This window comes from Eleginops maclovinus, chromosome 3, assembly GCF_036324505.1.
Source record: "Eleginops maclovinus isolate JMC-PN-2008 ecotype Puerto Natales chromosome 3, JC_Emac_rtc_rv5, whole genome shotgun sequence".
Classification (NCBI taxonomy): domain Eukaryota; kingdom Metazoa; phylum Chordata; class Actinopteri; order Perciformes; family Eleginopidae; genus Eleginops; species Eleginops maclovinus.
In genome coordinates this window covers 10,351,027-10,370,420 of record NC_086351.1, presented here as the reverse complement: position 1 = coordinate 10,370,420, position 19,394 = coordinate 10,351,027, and the positions used below count along the sequence as shown (strand labels likewise).

At 43.3% G+C, this 19,394-nt stretch overlaps 1 pseudogene; it reads left to right on the top strand.

Annotated features, from left to right (window-relative positions):
* The first annotated feature begins 2,622 nt into the window (after positions 1–2,622).
* LOC134861956 (potassium/sodium hyperpolarization-activated cyclic nucleotide-gated channel 2-like) lies at positions 2,623–17,890 on the top strand (annotated as a pseudogene).
* Positions 17,891–19,394: the final 1,504 nt, after the last annotated feature.

Here is a 19,394-nt window from a genome sequence, read left to right as displayed (position 1 = left end):
CACGCTGTTCTTCTCTTTCATACAAAGACTTAAGCTTGACTAATTTAGCCGTCTTATTATTTTAATCTCTCGCTATTTATTGGAGTAATATTGGATTGAAAGTGAACATTGTCTCTTCGCCTGCCATTGTTGGCGCGTATCATTATTGGTAGCCTTTATCGAATTTGTAGATAAGTCTTTTATTCCAGTCCATAGTCCTGAGCTTATCTCTGTGACTGCACAATTCTTTTTCCCATTATGAGCCAGGCAGGGAGATGCAGAGATGACGGGTATTGGACTGCAGTCTTTTGTCCACTGAGATGACCCAGATGCCGACATCTTCCTACTGTTCTCCTGTAAACTAATTATTTCTGTTCCTGCATGAGGCCTACTCATGTATGAAGAACCTTTATGTGACATCCTTGCCTTTGTCAAGCTTCCTCCTCTTTTAGTGTTTGCTTTCCAGCACTAGCACGCTCAATTCCTCCTACGTATCCATAACATCCCCATGCAAATGCATAGTGCAATTATTTGGGTGGTTGGCTCTATGACCAATTATCTTTAAAAAAAAAGAATGTGTTATACAATGTTATGCTTTATAGTTGAGGTGATGTTATTTTTAAACTAATTTGTCAACATTTGAATTAAGCTATCCCAACAAATGCTATGATATTTTATAAGTTGATGTATTTTTTGTGTTTTATTCCAATTTGCAAAGTGCAGCAAATGAATGTTGTGAAGGTCGGCAATATTTGCCTCTGAAATGTTGTTTAGGTAATTATTAAAGCCTAATTTAAAATACAAAGGTAAAACACAAAAAATACCTTAAATGATAGGTGTTTCCTGGCACCTCCATCACTGATATTATCTCTCAAAAGGTTTTGTTGTTTTGTGTGTTTACATAAAACATGTCTGGCATTTGAATTCCTTTTACATTAAATGCTATTATGCAGATTTGAGAGGGAAAGGATCATGTATTGCACTGGAAGGAATTAGTTTAATCGGTTTAGACTTGTCATTTATTTAGTTTTCATTATTTAATCTAATGGCATTTTATCTGACTGTTGTTTTGACATTGAGTTTTTTCCAAAAAAAGTCTTCTCCATTCTTAAAAAAGATTGTTATTTTTCAGAGGTTTCAATAAAGTTTCATCATCACTCTCGCGCTCCCTTGCTGTATTGGTGAGCGAGAGGATGACGCGCGCTCTGTACCTGCGAGGGATTTGTGCGTCTTGCTCCGGCCGGGCACGCTGCCTTGGGGGACGGCTGATCGGGATGCGGATGCCATGGCAACAGGCCGATTAGACCCAGACCTTTCATATGCACATTTATTTATTTAATATGTCATTTACATGCGATGTGCGCCTGTGAGGACGTGCCAGCTCGACCTCTGAGGGTTGATTGATGAACGAATTTCAGTTTTTAACTGGAGTCTCTGGGAGCAGCCACCTTCAACGCTCAACAAGTAGTTTAATTTTTTTTAAGGAGACTTTTGAATCAGCAGAACGCACAGTTTTACCTTGGAGCAGCTTATTTGTGTTTAAAATCGAGCCTTTGTGTCTGTCCTCGGCGTCATTCAGAGAGGAAGGACAGCGACGTCTGGGCACAATGTCATTGAAAGTATAGACAGAAGTGAAGCTGGCAGCCGATGAGACTCAGTTTTACAAAAAGCTTTCTTGTAAAGCCGGTTCTCTCTCCTTTTGCTGTCAGACTGGCAACATTTCGGCGCGCCTCCATCACAATGAGTATTTTTCCGCTCGGATACTGAACATGACAGCGTGGCTCGGATTCTGTGAAACAATGGGCAATATTTGGAGTCATTTCACTTGTTTCGGTCATTTTGTGTTTCCTTGTCGGTCTGTTTTTCTGTGTGCGTGTTTCTGCTGTGCATGTCAGTATGAATCACTGCGCCTTAGAGTATGAGCGCCTATGTGCGCCTATTACGTGCGTCCCTTATGTCCATTAACAACCCATCCCTCCTGGAAGAGGATCAAGTGCCCTTGTCGTTCACCCGCGGATGAATGTTTCCCACTTTGCCACCTCACTGCCCAAGTCATCTACAGCATTATGCTTTGTACAAAATAGACAATTCGGGTGAGCAGCCTGGACAAATAGGCTTCACAGCAGGGCACCGACGACCAATGAGCGGCAGGCTCCATTATCTACAAAATACCGGGAATACGTTGCCAAAATGACCGGCTGTGGAGTGTTAAGGGCGGCTGTGGAGAGAAGGGGGAGGGCCTCTGGGGGAGAGAAACGTTTCAAGGACGAGGAGGAAGGAATGATACAGAAACATCTGTAAGGACATATAGGAGACTCTTATAAAAAGAAGGAGCAGTGAAGCTGCAGGCGTCACACTTGCAGGGTGGTTTGTTGAATGGGGATATTTCCAAGGGCACTGAGGTAAGCATGGCCACATCGGTAGAGAGAGAGAGGGCGGAGGTGTGAGCTGCCGGCTCCAGGGGAATGACTGGAGACAAAGAGAGTACTTTTCCTCAGCTTCTTCAATTTAGGTTCAAATTGACATTGTCATTCTCACTTATGTAATATAGATAATTCAACTAAAATAAAGACTCGTTTTTTGAGGATTACAGGTTTTGGTTCACCCTCCCTTCACCCTGCTCCCCCTCCTCCCTGCATTAGGATGGATGGGGTGTCTGGAGGTGTTGGTACTCCCAGTAGTGCCGGGGGTTCAGGGTGTGACAGCCTCCCCAGACATAATGGAGGGGACTCCAAGCGGCGCAGTAAGGGCAGCCTGCCCTCCCCGGGTTACAGGCTGTCCCAGGCCTCACTGGAGGGGGAGAGGGGCTGCTTTGGGGGAGACAGCACTTCCTTAGGTGGACGCGGCCGTCGCCTCTCCATCATGAGCTCCTCCAACAGGGACGGACTTTCCTTCCGCACAGCTGGCACCCCAACCACCCCAGTGCCCCTGCCGCCTCCGCCCTCCTCCTTCTCAGCCCATCCTCCCCCTCGCTCAGTGGGCTTTGCCGCCTCCCGCGTCGCCCTGCCCTCCACTTCTTCAACGGGGGCCGGAGTGATGGTGGTGGCCACAGGCCCAGAAACCACCACCACGACCACCTGCAACACCACTGCTGCAGGGACCCCTGACTTGATGGGTCAGTGTGGACTGGGTGGGTTTGGCATGGGTCTGGACGGGGAGGACTACAGCACCTCCAACCAGAGCACCTTCATCCAGAGACAGTTTGGAGCCATGCTGCAGCCCGGGGTCAACAAGTTCAGCCTGCGCATGTTTGGGTCCCACAAAGCTGTGGCACTGGAGCAGCAGAGACTGAAATCAGCAGGGTCATGGATCATACACCCTTACAGTGACTTCAGGTACACACACACACACACACACACACACACACACACACACACACACACACACACACACACACACACACACACACACACACACACACACACACACACACACACACACACACCATATCACAAAAAAACAGATTTATTTGTGAATTAAATTATGCCACTTGTAGCACAAAAGTCATTCTGTTTGGATTGAAGATGAAAATGATTTCTTTGGCAGGCTTGTTTGAAGCATAATGATATAGACACTTCAGTAGATGCATGAACAGGAAATGAGAAATGTTTTTAGCAGCCTCTTTAGTTGGTAACTGATGGAAATAAGGAGGAAGAAAACTGGGAGGAGAGGGCTGCGGTAGGATATGATGCTAGGGACACAAAAGATGAATGTGGTGTGAGAGAGAGGCAAACAAAGCAATATGATTTTTCACAAAAGCTATTGTCACAGTATAAAGTAAAGGTGTAAACAATGAACTTAATGATGGCTAAATTACATGTTCAGGGTGATGAATCTTGTATGATGGCTCATCCATGACTTATTGTGACACTTCAATAAAGCAAAGCCATTTTTAATTAGATTGTAACACCTGTGCTTTTTCTGCTATGACTATAAGTTTAAATGTGTGTTGTGAAAAATGCCCATGGGAGAGTCCATGGAGGAAACATGCAGCGGCTGTATGAAAGATTAAAAGGGATGATGAAAAAATGAGAGTGGATGTAATGTCCCAGGTCATGATGAAGGCAGTGAGAGGTGTTTATGTAAAGGTTGGTGTAATAAGGACAAGACCTCGACTGTAGAAAACATGCAGCAATGACTGGTTGTAAATTACTGAGAGGATTAACATTCTACATAGAGAATATTGTCAAATGTCGTCTCCAGAAGAAATGGTGTCACAGTTGAAGGGAGATAAAGGTCATAAAATGCAAATGGGGAGGACAAAATTTAATGATCTGGGAGCAGCAAGAAATTCCTTTTATGTCAATTAGATAAAATGTTATGTATGTTTTCATGTGAACCGTGGAGGAACCCCCCATGGCATAGCCTGCTGTTTAGCTTTCTTGAATATAATTCTACTTTTTAAGAAAAAGATATACCTGGTGGTAAATTCTCATAGAAGGTGTTTCTCTGGCTGTAACAACTAGCCTCAAACCTAAAAGGCCATATTGTATTCACACAACAGTTACTTTTTCCAATGTTTGTATTTCAAATATCATTCAAATTGTGATGTGGTCTTATTATTCTACCACGACTATTTTCCTGTTTTCCTTGCAAACTTGCAGGCATGTGATTTGAGGCTTAGCTACAATATTGGTGAAGCGTTAGAAAGAAAATAGTTACGCCTTCTTCTCGATAAGATATTAAATGTGTTATTGATAATCTGTCTTCCTTTATTGGGTTTACTTAGCAGCCTAGGCAGCTGTTGCCAAGGCTGAAATATCAATGTTTTCTGCAGGATATTGTTTCATTTTGTCATAATTTTGGAGAAAAGATTAAATGGAACTACGATTGGCTAAAGTCTCCAGTCATAAGTTAGAGACGGGCACATTTGTGGACGGACAGCAGAGAAAGAGACAACATTCACATTCTCCAGACAGGCTGTAGCAACAATGGATGACTTGATCCCCAAGGCTCCTGGCCCACTTTTGTCTCACCAGCGACACACACACACAAACACACACAATCACACTTAGTGGCTTAGTCTGTCAATTCGATGATCCTCCCTCACCAGTCCTACTTGAGTTTGCACACTGGAGATCCATTGAACGAGGTCAGTGAGGGACAGAGGGAAGGACAAATTTCCTTCCTGCTCTTAATGATACTCATGCAAGATATCTAAGGATGTGAATACTCCTACTAATTAACCTGTTGGAGACAATCGAATTTTGATCAATTATGTATGACTTCCTAAATTATGCAACTTGAGTATGCATTATGCATAATTCAGTCATCTTACTTTTCCGTTAAGTACCTGTAGTCAGGAGCCAACGCCTGAAGTGGAACTTTGTGAGGCCTGAGCGAGCGAGGAGAAAAGATTACTTTTAAAGCCCCTTTTTATTGAGTTTTTGGCCAGGTATTGACCTTGAACACCAGAGACCTGTGGGTTTTCAATAAAGTGTATGTGTGTGTGTGTGTGTGTGTGTGTGTGTGTGTGTGTGTGTGTGTGTGTGTGTGTGTGTGTGTGTGTGTGTGTGTGTGTGTGTGTGTGTGTGTGTGTGTGTGTGTGTGTGTGTGTGTGTGTGTGTGTGTGTGTGTGTGTGTATGTGTATGTGTATGTGTATGTGTGTGTGTGTGTGTGTGTGTGTGTGTGTGTGTGTGTGTGTGTGTGTGTGTGTGTGTGTGTGTGTGTGTGTGTGTGTGTGTGTGTGTGTGTGTGTGTGTGTGTGTGTGTGGTCCATCATTATAAGTACTGCTGATAAGTTCTCAAGCCCTTCACCTCATTAGGAAAGGTGGTTTGCCAATGCACAGTATAAATAACGAGAGATAGAAGAAAAGTGCATACACTGGAACACAAAGACCATAGGAAGTGAGAAGAGAGGTGACAACAGGAAATCCCACAGTTTGATTTTGATCACAGATGAGTCGTGTTGAGACAGGTTCGGTGGCAGTAAAAATGGGTAACAAGGATTTAGGATGTAATAGCCGGCTGATGCTGTGCTCGTGTGTCTGTACGTCTGGCAGGATGATGGGTGGAAACTTGTTCAGAACTGACACCTGGCCAACTGAGAGCAGGGAACCAATCACGGCCCGCTCAGGAGACACTTGGCCTCGATTACAGTAGAGTTCGTGTCTGGTTTGACAACAGCAGAGCAGGAAGATGCAGGTCACTTCTTCAGCACCTGCTCATGTTAAGATGGAATACTGATGAGGCTTGGAGATCAGCTTTGATTGCATTTGCAATTCCTATCTCTGTGTGAGACTCACACTACACACACGTCAGTGTTGCATCAGTCCATCGCCTTGTCAAGTGTTTAGACAACATGACATACCCTCACATCATCTCCTCTTGTCTTCTGCTTGTTTTCTCTGATTGGTCTCTCATTTCGGTGACAACAGCACGTCTTGTGCACACAGGCTGAAAAATGTACAGTGACATATTCAATCACAAGTGTTATCATTACTCAGCAGACTAAAACATGATAGCTGAATGCCGATGAGGATAGATTAACCGTAATTTAAATCTGTCTGAGCTGTCTGAGAGGACATTGCAACAATGCTCATCAATGTCCAAGTCTGTGTGTGTTTCTGTTTATAGACATGTGGGGAGAAATCATTTAATAAGTGTTATTACTGAAAAGAAAATGTATACTGTATAAAGAGGAGTGGAGGTAAGTACTCAGAACCTATACTTACCTATACTGAAAATAATCAATTTCAAGTCTAATCGCTACTATGTAAGCCTATGCTACACTACATTTTTAGGCTACTAATTAGGTGGTTCTTTTTATTATCCTTTTATATGTTTTCATGTAAAATCTTAAACTGCTAATTATCTGGTTATTATAGCATTCAACATATGTAATTGAGTGAAAAAGTGCAATAATTCCTTCTAAAATGTAGCTAAGTAGTAATAAAACGCATAGCATAAAATGGAAATACAGCTGAGTACAGTTTCCTTAAAAAAAACGATATTTAGGTACAGTACTTGAGTAAATGTTCTCAATTACTTTTCACAACTTTAAAACTGGATTCTGTTAAACATTGAGATCTCAAAGAGTTCAATTGTTTCCTACAATCAGAGTAAGGAGTACGTCCTTAAGGTCATGATACATCTCCAGCCACAGAACCTCTGTATCATGTTACTGTGTTTATAATCCCTGTATTTATTGCCAGTGACTATAAAATGATACATCTGTCATATAACTGACAAAGTCACAAAGTGTGTGTGTGTGTGTGTGTGTGTGTGTGTGTGTGTGTGTGTGTGTGTGTGTGTGTGTGTGTGTGTGTGTGTGTGTGTGTGTGTGTGTGTGTGTGTGTGTGTGTGTGTGTGTGTGTGTGTGTGTGTGTGTGTGTGTGTCGTGTCTGTGTCTGTGTCTGTGTGTGTCTGTGTCTGTGTGTGTGTGTGTGTGTGTGTGTGTGTGTGTGTGTGTGTGTGTGTCTGTGTCTGTGTCTGTGTCTGTGTCTGTGTCTGTGTCTGTGTCTGTGTGTTTGTCTGTGTCGAGCAGGAGTGATGACTCATACTTAATCCTCATCAGTGGAGCGGCAGCGTCACACCACATGAGGTTGTGTTACTAAATTAGAGCTCAATAGCAATCGACCCCAGAGCTTGAGTGTACTTTAGCTCCGAAAGAGAGTGAGTGTGTGTAGATGGAGAGAGAAGATGCAAAGGGAAGCAAGTCACTGATACGGGTTAAGGTGATGGATGAAGGGATTAGAAGGAAACAGACAGAAAAGATGACAAGAGTCATCTCCAGATGATTGGATCGCTTCTTGACTCGTTCTTTAATCACTGGCAGCATTTTTATGAGACTGCTAGATCACCGAGAAAACAATGAAGCCTCCCAAGGTTACTGATCATATGCCTCTCTTTGTCTCTCTCTGTCTGTCTCTCTTTTTCAGTTCAGTTCTGCTCTGTTTTTATGCTAGATAAAGGATGAACTACTTTTTATATGACAAAGGATGAACCTGTCTGCAGAAAAAACTTTTACATCATGTACCACTGCATAAGAACAATGCTACCAGAAAAAATCTGCACTCTCTTGCTTGGATGATCTTCAAGTTGTCATGTTTAGCGTCTGGCTCAGGTAGTAACAAAGGGGAGACTATATATAGTAAAAATTCAACATATATTCGGGAGTTAGAAATGAAGGGATTTAATGGTGCTTGTAGAAGGGAGGAGGAAGTAGTCTAAAAGATGTTAGCACACCAATATCTAGATGAAATGATCTTTAAAAGGGGCACTCTACGCGATTAACAAGCTGAAGGTGGTTTAATCTTCATGGAGAAAACTACTCAGTCGTTAAAATCTGAAGTGTGGTTTTTTTGGCTCTGGAAACCTTGTCAAAAGAATTCTTCACCCACAAAATGATTGTTTGTTTATCAATAACTCACCCCGTGTTACCTTGAATTCTTAAATGAAACATTCCCGAATGCCTCCACGGTCGACAAAGAATCAAAAAGATGGAAAAGTCTTTATGTATTTAAACTCTGACACGGCTCGTTCATTATCATCAACGTCTCATTGATCAAGCTGTTTACTTATTGAAATGTTAAATGCTTTGTTTGATATCTAAGTCAGGATACAAGCACTTGTGAAATCTCATTTGCAGTTTTTGCATGGCAGTCTTGAATGTTTCCCTTAGGACAATTTCATTTGCATCTTTTATCTCTTATACCAATAAAGCAGAGCTGAACTGAATCTATAAAGAGAGACGGATGGAGAGGGACGAAAGGAACCTTGGGAGGCTTTGTCAATCTGTGTTTAATGCAGGAGTGTATTACTGTATTACTGAATGTCTGAATGTCTCATCAAAATGTAATATCCCCTGCAACATTTTCACCAAGCTTTAGGGGGCTTCAGAGACCAAAACAGAGCCACATTTACTGTTTTATGGGCAAAGAAATGCTTTTATGCCCACCAAATTAACCGTTTAAAAACGATGTGAACAAAGCTTTTGTTGGCAGCAGCATTTTTGTAATAAACATGGCTGCATACTGAGTCAAAAGATTACAACTAAAGCCTTTTATCTTCACAAGTACTGAATCATTTCAGGTCACTGATCAATCAAACAAACCTGAGTTAAAGTGATTGGTTTTATTTTTTTAAAGCCCAGGTGTCAAGAAATAAAGTATCTACATGAGCAAACGCTCACAACAGAGAAACTGGAACCCGCAATTGTTTATATTTTTTGGGTTGAGATGACAGCTTAACATCTTAGGTTTCTCAGTTAACACTGATTTAATGTTTGCTAAGGGATCTCGAGTCTTGGATCACTATGACTCCATTCTGTGGGTTCTGGCTCATTGTATTGGATAATGTTGACTCCCAAGATGATTTCTTCCATTTTATCCCATGATATTTGGGATATTCGGACATTTTAATGTCAACGCCAATTCAATTTCAGACATAGAAATACAAAATACTTTCTAAGATATAACACATCCTTGTTGTATCTCTTTAGAGCTGTTTTACCACCACCCACAATTTATTTAAATATTTCCAGCAGTCAGCAGCTCCTCCAGTTCCTTTGTGTATTGCACTGTGGGAAACTTGTCACTTTCTTAATGTAGCAGAAATCAAATATCTTAGACTTACAGTACAATATTCAACAATCAGAAAACAAACAGAAAAATCATAAAAAAAGTTGACTCTTTCTCTCAATCTCTGTAGATTCTACTGGGACCTGTTGATGCTGATGTTGATGATGGGGAACTTAATCATTCTGCCAGTGGGCATCACTTTCTTCAGAGAGGAGAACACTCCCTCGTGGATTATCTTCAACGTCGTTTCAGACACCCTCTTCATGGTCGACTTGGTTCTCAACTTCAGGACCGGCATCATCAAGGAGGACAACACTGAAATATTGCTGGACCCCAGGTCAGGAGAAACGTTTGGGGACGTTAATTATGTTTATGATAGAGAATATCAATACAGCAGCTCTGTCACCATCAATTTAAATCAGCTCTTCTGGCCATCTGCTTGGTTTGTGTTGAAACAATCCATGTGTGACGTTTGAAAGGTGACATGCAGCCGGTGGCAGGGCTTTGTTCATGTTCCTGTCGTGTGTCTGTTGAATATTGATGAGAATCATTTTATCCCAGCCGAATGTTACATCATCATCTCTACAAAGCTGCTCTGCCAAATTTCAAATGTCCTTGGTTTTCCATCCTTATCTCACTCAGGGCGATTCGGCAGAAATATCTGAAGAACTGGTTCCTCGTGGACTTTGTGTCATCCATCCCGGTGGACTACATCTTCCTGATGGTGGACAGTCTGGACACCTGAGGTCTACAGGACAGCCAGGGCGCTGCGCATCGTCCGCTTCACAAAAATCCTGAGCCTGCTTCGACTGCTCCGCCTGTCCCGACTCATCCGCTACATCCACCAGTGGGAGGAGGTGAGGAACAGATATCACAATCAAAGAGATATCTGTGGGAAAGAGTTCAAAATAGGGATACAACTTACAATTATTGTAATTATGGATTGATCGGCCGATTACTTTCTCGATGACTCAATTAATTGCAAATAAAATGTCAGCATATAGGAATAAATCCTGTTTCCTTAAAGGGTAATGTATTACACGTGTTGTTTTGTGCCTCATAAACCTAAAGGTATTCCATTAAATATGATATAAAGCAGAGAATAGCAGGACGTCCCCGTATTTTAGAGGCAGAAATCAATATTTTCTTCAATTTTTGCATTCTAAAGAAGCATTGATAAGGAAATGAATTAGTGATTATTTTATATGTAAGGTATGACTTTTCACAGGCCTTTAGAGTAACAAAATATTCAGTTTAACGGGCAGATTTTAAGCTTTTTCCTTTACAATGTGCCCAAGATCTGTAGGAATGATCGCACTAAAATGTATTTTGACTTATTTATAGATTACTTTCCTTGTGAAATGGTAAACTGCACCTGCATAATTTTTTCTCCTCCTCCTCTTTCCCCTTAGATATTCCATATGACCTATGACCTTGCCAGTGCCATGGTGAGGATTGTGAATCTGATCGGTATGATGCTGCTGCTGTGCCACTGGGATGGCTGTCTGCAGTTCCTCGTCCCCATGCTGCAGGACTTCCCTCCTGACTGCTGGGTTTCCAAGAACCTGATGGTGGTGAGTCTCTAAACAGCCGTCTGCATTTAACGTGACTGATATGTTTCTGAAATGATGTTATCGTGCAGTCAAACAATGCCATGATCTGATAAAACGCACAACGCGATATCTCAGCTTGTTTGAACAATGTGCACAATATTTAATTCTGATAAAGGCAAAACACAGATTCAATAAACCAGTGTCATAGTTATCTTTATGTGTGCAGGGTGATGTTGTTTATCAGACTTGATTATCGGTGTTAATTGGTTCTTGCAGCAACAAGTCCAGTTTTAATGAGATCGACTACCATTGTCGTCACCACAATGAAGAAAAAGATTTTCCAATTAAAAGCCCCAGCAGAGAGCAGATGGAGATTGGAACTCACACAAACAGTTGAAGACCTAGGAGACCTGGTGGAGAGATTTCATCTCTGTGCAGGCAGGCGTGCAGACGTGAACGCCCATGAATGAACAGATACACAGCTGTATGAAAAGCTGACTCATGTCTCAATGGTTGCCTTGGTGACTGTTGCTAAGCAGCCTGATGCTTGGATTTTCCCCAGAGAAACTCCCTTCATCCATTAACATCGAAGTATAATTGGACACAACTTGGGAAGACACACGCGCACGCGCACACACGCGCACGCACACACACACACACACACACACACACACACACACACACACACACACACACACACACACACACACACACACACACACACACACACACACACACACACACAGTAGTTATATATGATATTCAGACATTTAGGCCTAGTTAATAATGCAGGATGATCGTCTGTGTGGTTTTATTCGTTCCGCAGTCTCTCTGTGTTAAAGTAAAGTGGGTTTTGACAGTTAAATTACTCTGCTGTTACATGTTATGAGGTGAGGTGAAAAAGCTCTTGTAACCGGACTAAAATAAGAACAGTTCAATATCGCACCACCTTGGTAATTAACAACTTCTTTTGAACTCTTCCTGTCACCCTCTCTGTGTTCCTCCCACTCACAGAATGACTCATGGGGCATCCAGTACTCCTATGCTCTATTCAAAGCCATGAGCCACATGTTGTGTATTGGGTACGGGGCACAGGCTCCAGAAGGGATGACTGATGTGTGGCTCACCATGCTCAGCATGATCGTAGGGGCCACCTGCTACGCCATGTTCATCGGACATGCCACCGCTCTCATCCAGTCACTGGACTCCTCACGGCGGCAGTACCAAGAAAAGGTGAAACGCAACGCTCGTTCAGTCCTATACTTGTTATCGTTTAACAATTTTTAATTGAGTCATCAAACCTCTGACTATGACTACATGATGTTTGTTATCAATGAACCTTTGGTGGTTTTATTGTTAATCAATTCAGCTTTTAGCCAATGACATTTCAGATAAAATCAAATAAATGGTTATCACAATTTCCGAGAGCCAACTTTCTGTCAAAAGTAAAATCTTGTGGTTTCCAATATGAGGTTAAAAAGCAGTCAAGCTGGACCTGAGGGATCTAAAAATGGGATTGGATAAAACTGAGTCAAAACACATTTAGTTATATTTCTTTTTCCTAACATTTGTCTTTTTCTTTTGAAATGCTCGATACACGTCTTTATTACAGATTTTGAATGAAACAGCTGAGAATGTAAAATCCTTGGAGTCACACGCCTCACAAACTTGGCTCGGTCCAAAATCACTCTCTCAGCTGTGACCCCTTTTTCAGCTGTGTCAGCATTGATATGGGGTCACAGGGAGAAGTGTTAAGTCGAGTAAAAGGATGGGACCCAATGGAATAATCAATGTTGTCATGCTCTATTCTTAAAAAATGTGTTTGCAGATCGCTGACCTGTGTCTGTGTGTGTTTGTGTGTTATTGCAGTACAAACAGGTGGAGCAGTACATGTCCTTCCATAAACTTCCTGCAGATGTTCGTCAAAAGATCCACGAATACTATGAACACCGCTTCCAGGGGAAGATGTTTGACGAGGAGAACATCCTTGGAGAACTCAGCGAGCCACTGAAAGAGGTAAAACATTCACAAACACTCCCTAATCTACAAGTCACCCAGCCAATCTCTTTTCCTTACTCTCTTTTCGTGTCTTCGTCATCTAGGAGATAGTCAGCTTTAACTGTCGGAGCCTGGTGGCTAACATGCCGCTGTTTGCCAACGCCGATCCCAACTTTGTGACAGCAGTGCTGATCAAGCTCCGTTTTGAAGTGTTTCAGCCTTCAGACTTCATAATCCGCGAGGGCACAGTGGGAAGGAAGATGTATTTCATCCAGCATGGGCGAGTTAGCGTGCTGACCCGTGGCAACAAAGAAACTAAGCTCAGCGATGGGTCTTACTTTGGAGGTGAAAACATGCAAAGCTGTTTAGATAATTGGTTAAAAAGGTAAAGAGGTAAAGGTCATGGTGGTTCATGTGTATGCAATTCTATTATCTTTTTCAGAGATCTGTTTGTTGACTCATGGACGGAGGACAGCCAGCGTCCGAGCAGATACATACTGTCGCCTGTACTCACTCAGTGTGGACAGCTTTAACGAGGTGCTGGAGGAACATCCCATGATGCGCCGTGCCTTTGAAACTGTTGCTGTTGACAGATTAGGACCGTATCGGTAAAGTGTGGATTTCTGATTATGTTATGTACTGTATATCTCTTACATTCATATCTATTCAGCGGCTGTCTATTTTATATTTGGTCACTCAACCCTGCAACGACCTTGCACAATATTTCAAATAATCTTTTGAATTCTGAAAAATGTTCGGGCTTTTTGTCCTCAGATGAAACTCATCCTTGAAATGAAAACCATTTTTAAAAAGAAGGATGGGCAAGGTTCTCCGTGTACAGAAGCTTAGCCATCAAACGTTTACTCTTTGCTCAGTAAAAAGCTTCCACAAAATAAAAGTTATCTTTTCACATCTTTCACTTATTTCACATTTAAAGGACCGGTGTGTAATGTTTAGGAGGATATATTAGCAGAAATGGAATTTCCTTTAGCATAGAATCATCTGAAACTAAGAATCAGTGCTATATGCCTCCATAGCTTCCTACGCACTTTTCAACATCTCAAAATTAATAATGAATTTCCTTCCCTACAGGCAGGAAGAACTCTATGCTTCTGCGGAAGTCATCACAGGGCGGTTCTCTGGGGGGCAGTATGGGTCGTGGAGGCCGGGGTGGAGGGGGTCCAGGAGCCGGGGGAGGCCTGGCAGCAGGCAGTCTGGGTTCCTGTGACAGTATGCTGGTGCAACAGATCGTCAAACACGACAGCATGCCGGCCATGCAGGATGCCATTGCAGCCGCTGCTGCAGGAAGGACCGGAGTCATGGGAAGAAGTGGCTCGGTGTCTCCTCGGCCGCGCCCAGTCATCTGGGCACCGCTGGTCAACGCTCCCCTGCAGGCGGCTGCTGCAACCAGTAATATAGCCATCGCCCTCATGCACCAGCAGCAACAGCAACAGCAGCTGCAGCAGTTGCAGCAGCAGCATGCACTGGGAGGTGCTTTCTTCTTGCCTTCACCTCTTGTGTCTCCCTCTCCGTCTTCTACTTTCCCTTTGTCTCCCCCTCGTCCTCCTGTGTTACAGCCCCTCCGCCCGTCTGTGAGCTCTCTCATCGGCATGATGTCTATGGGAGGAATCGGAGGGATTGGAGGGATAGGAGGCATGGGTGGGATGGGTGGGATGGGTGGTTTATCCCCCAGAGGATTTCCTGCCTCTCCCTCGACCATGGGCCCTCCTGGTGGTTTGACCTCGCCCCCGATTGCCAAAACTCCACCCATACCAGCATCCTCTGTCCCAACATCTGTCCAACAATGCAGGACTCTTCATAACAGCCTCCGCTTCCAGGCTGATCATCCCTCAATGATTGCTGGAACACTAGGAACCCCGACAGGGGGAGTGACACCGACTCCACCTCTCCATAAAGTACCTGCCGCCAACCAACCTGCTGCCTGTGGAGCCCCGTCAGACGTCAACACTTTTATGATGGGCCACCAGGGTGCAAAGGAAGCTTTGTTACGTCATGGAGGAAACAGCTCTCAGGGTCTGCCGGCACTGGGCAGTCTCACCCAGGAGGCCAGGCTGCTCTCTGCCTCCCAGCCCACCCTGCCTCACCGCTCCTGGGCTGGAGTGCAGCCTCACCCGCCTCTGCACAGGAAGGCATCTGGTGGTAATTTGCTGGCAGCTCCATTCCTGGCAGGGCAGTTAGCAAGGGGAGGCAGTGCGGGCATGCTGACCTCAAACACTCCAGTACAGCTAGTGACAAATATTCCATTTAATGCACAAACATACGCTCAGGCCCAATTTCAAACTCAGCCTGCCTTAGCACAGCATCTGCCCACACAAGCTGCACCTCACAGCACCCCTGTACCTGCAGCCGCACACATGCCTGCAGCTTCCCTAACATCTTCTTCCCCTCCAAAGCAGACCTCACTTTCTTCTGCCACCCCTTCACCTGCTCCCACCCCCTCTTCTCCTACACCTATACTCCCTCAGACACCGCGCCCTAAACCAATCCCAATGACACACTCTGGTTCCTCCTCTCCTCCTCGCTGCTCCACCCCTCCTACAGCAATCCCGCTGTCGCTCTCCTCAACTCCTCGTCCCAAACCAATCCCTACATCTTCTCCCCGCTCAACTTCTCCCTCTCCCTCCTCCACACCGCCACCATTTTCTGTTTCTACTCCTATCCCACCACCTCAAACCTACGGGCCAAAGTCATCTTTCACCTCCTCTTCTCCCCCATCCTCCTTGATCACCTCCATCCCACCTCGTCCCCAGAGCCCTCGAGCCAAGGCATCCAACACACCTCCTTCTGCTTCTCCATTGTCTGGCCCAAGTCCCGCACAAACTCCTGTCCCTTCTCCGATACCAACACCCACTCAGACTACCCGTACACGCACTTCTACCCCCACGCTAACACCTACACAGACCCTTACTCCTACTCCTTCCCATTCTCCAGTTCCTGTGACACCTGTCCCCTCTGTAAGTAAATCCCTAAGTCCAACTCTTTGTCTCCAGCCCTCCATCTCCAGCTCAGCTAGAGGCCCCAGCCCATGCCACATCCCCAAACAGACCCCAAACCAAACTGCATTTTCTTCCCTGACACCGGGTAGCGTAAGCTCTCAACGTAAAATAACTTTCTCAGTTCATCCTGTGCAGCAAACCTCTCCTGTCCTTACTCCAAGCCCCATTTCAGTCTCTGGTCATTCGACCAAACCAACCCCGGCGACAACATTATCCTCATCGACTCTGTGTCCAAACTTGAGCTCCACTAACACTTCATCTCTTACCTCCTCTGGTGTCGATTGTGCCTCTTCTCCCACCCTAAAACAAATATCAACCCCCACAGCTGCCCCTACCAGCTCCACAAAACTTAATACCCCCCCTACCGCTGCCGCTCAGTCACCCACCACCTCATCCACCCAGTCAGCACATGCAGCCCCCCTTGCAAATGCCACTGCTTCTAAAGGTGGGAAAAAAGACTCTCCGCATTCATTGCCTGAAAAGAGTCAGAGGAAGTGAGACACAAAATGCCCGCTGCTGTTACGCAGAGCCATTGATAAACAGAGTTGTGTCACCAGACGTAAAATAATGGACAGGTACATCTTATTGCATATACTCTATGTGATTGTCTTAGAACATCAGGGGTTCATGTGACTGTCGACCTAAGCCATCGATGGAAGAGAAAATACTTTATTGTCGATTTCAGAGGTTGGCGCAGGTAACGGTAGAGTCTGATAAAAACCATCCAAATGTATACATACATATCTGTGTTAGTGATTGTTGGAGCAAGCAGGGGAGCTGAAGTGGAAATGGGATGGAAGCAATAGCTGAAATAAAAAAAAATCTCCATTTATTTGACAATGGAAAAAGCAATATGTGTGAAACATTTTAGGCTCCCTTAATGTGACAGGAAATTAATTTGAGAAAATAATAATCTCTCTGCTACTGGAATAAAAGTCCATCTTGGTGACGGTTTTAAATGCAGGCATCAGAGCAGACACTTTGTGGTTTCCAACTCCAACTCCCTCTTGCCTCCCATTCTGCACCAAAGTGTAATATTTTATCATCCAAATAATAATAATGATAAGAAAATAGAGATTAAAAACCACTGTTAAGACAATGCTCCTATGAGTTTGATTATTTAGGAGCAGTCCACTGTAGTTTTGTTGTCACAGGTGTGTGGTGTTTAGCTTTTTGATCAAAACAAAACTTTTGAACCTACATGATTTTTCTATAATGTGTTTATTTGTGTGTGGCAGACAATCTTGCTCTGCACCGTGGCTCACTTCATTTTTAATATCCTGCTCCATGAACTGTAAATATGTGCCTCTCTTTCGGTCTGTTGTAAGCTTCATCACTCTTCAGCCTCTCTGTCTTTCATCTTTTCTCTGTCTTGCCGCCTTTCATCTGATTTTCACAGCCGTGGTCGCTAAATGCTTCGCTGGCTCTCACAGACTCTCTCCCTTTCTCTGTTTGCCCAACACTTGCTCTGTGCAGCAATCAGCCTCAAGTTCAAATGGCCCTTCCTTCTGTTGCCCTACAACACTTTTTCAGCAACATTTTCAGTGATGTTTGATGTTTTGTGTGAGTAGCAACAAGACATTTCTGTCTCAACCCCTGATACCATGTTGCCTAGACAATATATTAAAGGACCAAATGTTTTATTTTTTATTTATTACAGCTTTAGCTTTAAAACTGAAAAGAAATAGCTGTTAATGCTGAATTAAAGAAGATTTTGAGCGTGGTGTTTAAGGTGATGATTATGATTACATTCTTGACAACCAAAACGGTAATGATGAAGGTGTATATCTGGATGTAAGAATAAAGCAAATTTAGATATCACTGTGTTGTGTGTGTTGAGCTTTTGTGTTCTTGCATGCATTTTTTGTCCTGTCAAGTTAATTTGCCTTTACATTAGCCACGGATGGGATGTAAGCAGGGAAGTTTAAACAACAGAGCAAATATTGATTTTTATATTGAGTAAAATTCAACTCAACATTTATTTGTTGTCTTTCGATGACTGCTACTGGGGGTTAGGATTTGTGTTTCTGTTATTTGAGTGAACTCAAACATTATTTTAAATATTTCATCTTATTTCAGATAGATTACAAGGTTACAGAATACCTTTTGAGACTCAACTTGGACCCTTATCAGAAATCAGAAATACTTTATTTATCCCAAACTGGGACATTTGTTTAATGAATCTTGATGGACTTTTCCATAACCTTGGAAGATTTGAGACTTGAGAGGTGTGTTGAATTACTTCAATGATGCTGTGAGATAAAATAACGTATTTGTATCAATGTCAGCTCAGCTGCTGGATCTTCATCACTAATGTCCTGTGCCTCTCAGCAGAGAGCAAGATAGGCTTGTGAATGTGGAGACACTAAAAATATCTCTTTCTTTAACTGAAACAAAAAAAATATCCTTCTACTTTAGTGGACTAGTAGAACTCATTGATACACCTTCCTCTCTTTCCCTCCTATAACTTTCTCTCCCTCACTCAAATGTATTTTACCTCTCCTCCTTCATTAATGTACAAAGGTGTTTCGTAAGCCCTTCATCCGCCGATGTTGGCGGGCTGGCGGCAATGAGGCGAGAATCATTTTTCACCTCTATTAGTTAAGAGGCATTAGCATGTTGGATTAACACTTATTATTTGCAAACTGTTTGAAAAGCCTCTTCTGAGTCTCACAAAGCAGCACTAATTTGTCAGAAGAGGATAAGTGCCTCTAGCTGGAAATATTCGAGGGTTTTTTCTATGCTTGTAAATAAATTGCTGACATTTTTAATTAAAGGGCAAGAGAGAGACTGTAAGCTGTATTTCTAACAATTTTTCTGCGTTCCAACAGTGCAGAATTAGAGTAGTTTTGTACTTGAGGCTTCACTTGAACAGACACTGGTTAGGGATTTAGGGCTGCTGAGTGCAAAGCAACCACTAGATGGCAATGGCACTCTAGGAATCAGATCAACACAGCAGGAAGCAGCTGAATCTTGCACAATAGCACCATTTATATTTCTTAAGTGTAGTTACAGTAACATGAGAGAACAGAAGAGAGACATTTGTATGATGAGAACATTTATTGTTAGGGGGAGAGTGCAATGCGGAACAAGGTGCGAGGGTTAATGATGGCAGACCAGCCTGGATTACCAGCCATGAATAGAGGTGGGGGGATAAACAGGACTGTAATTGCTGCCTGTCATTCTGGCTCTGAAATAGACTCAGAAAGAAATCTTTACCCTGGGGCCGTGAAGGAGACAAACTAAACTGTCAGAGAGTTTTTAGGCCTAGAAACTCACAGTTATTACTATTTTATTCCTAATCATACAGTTTAGCATTATATGG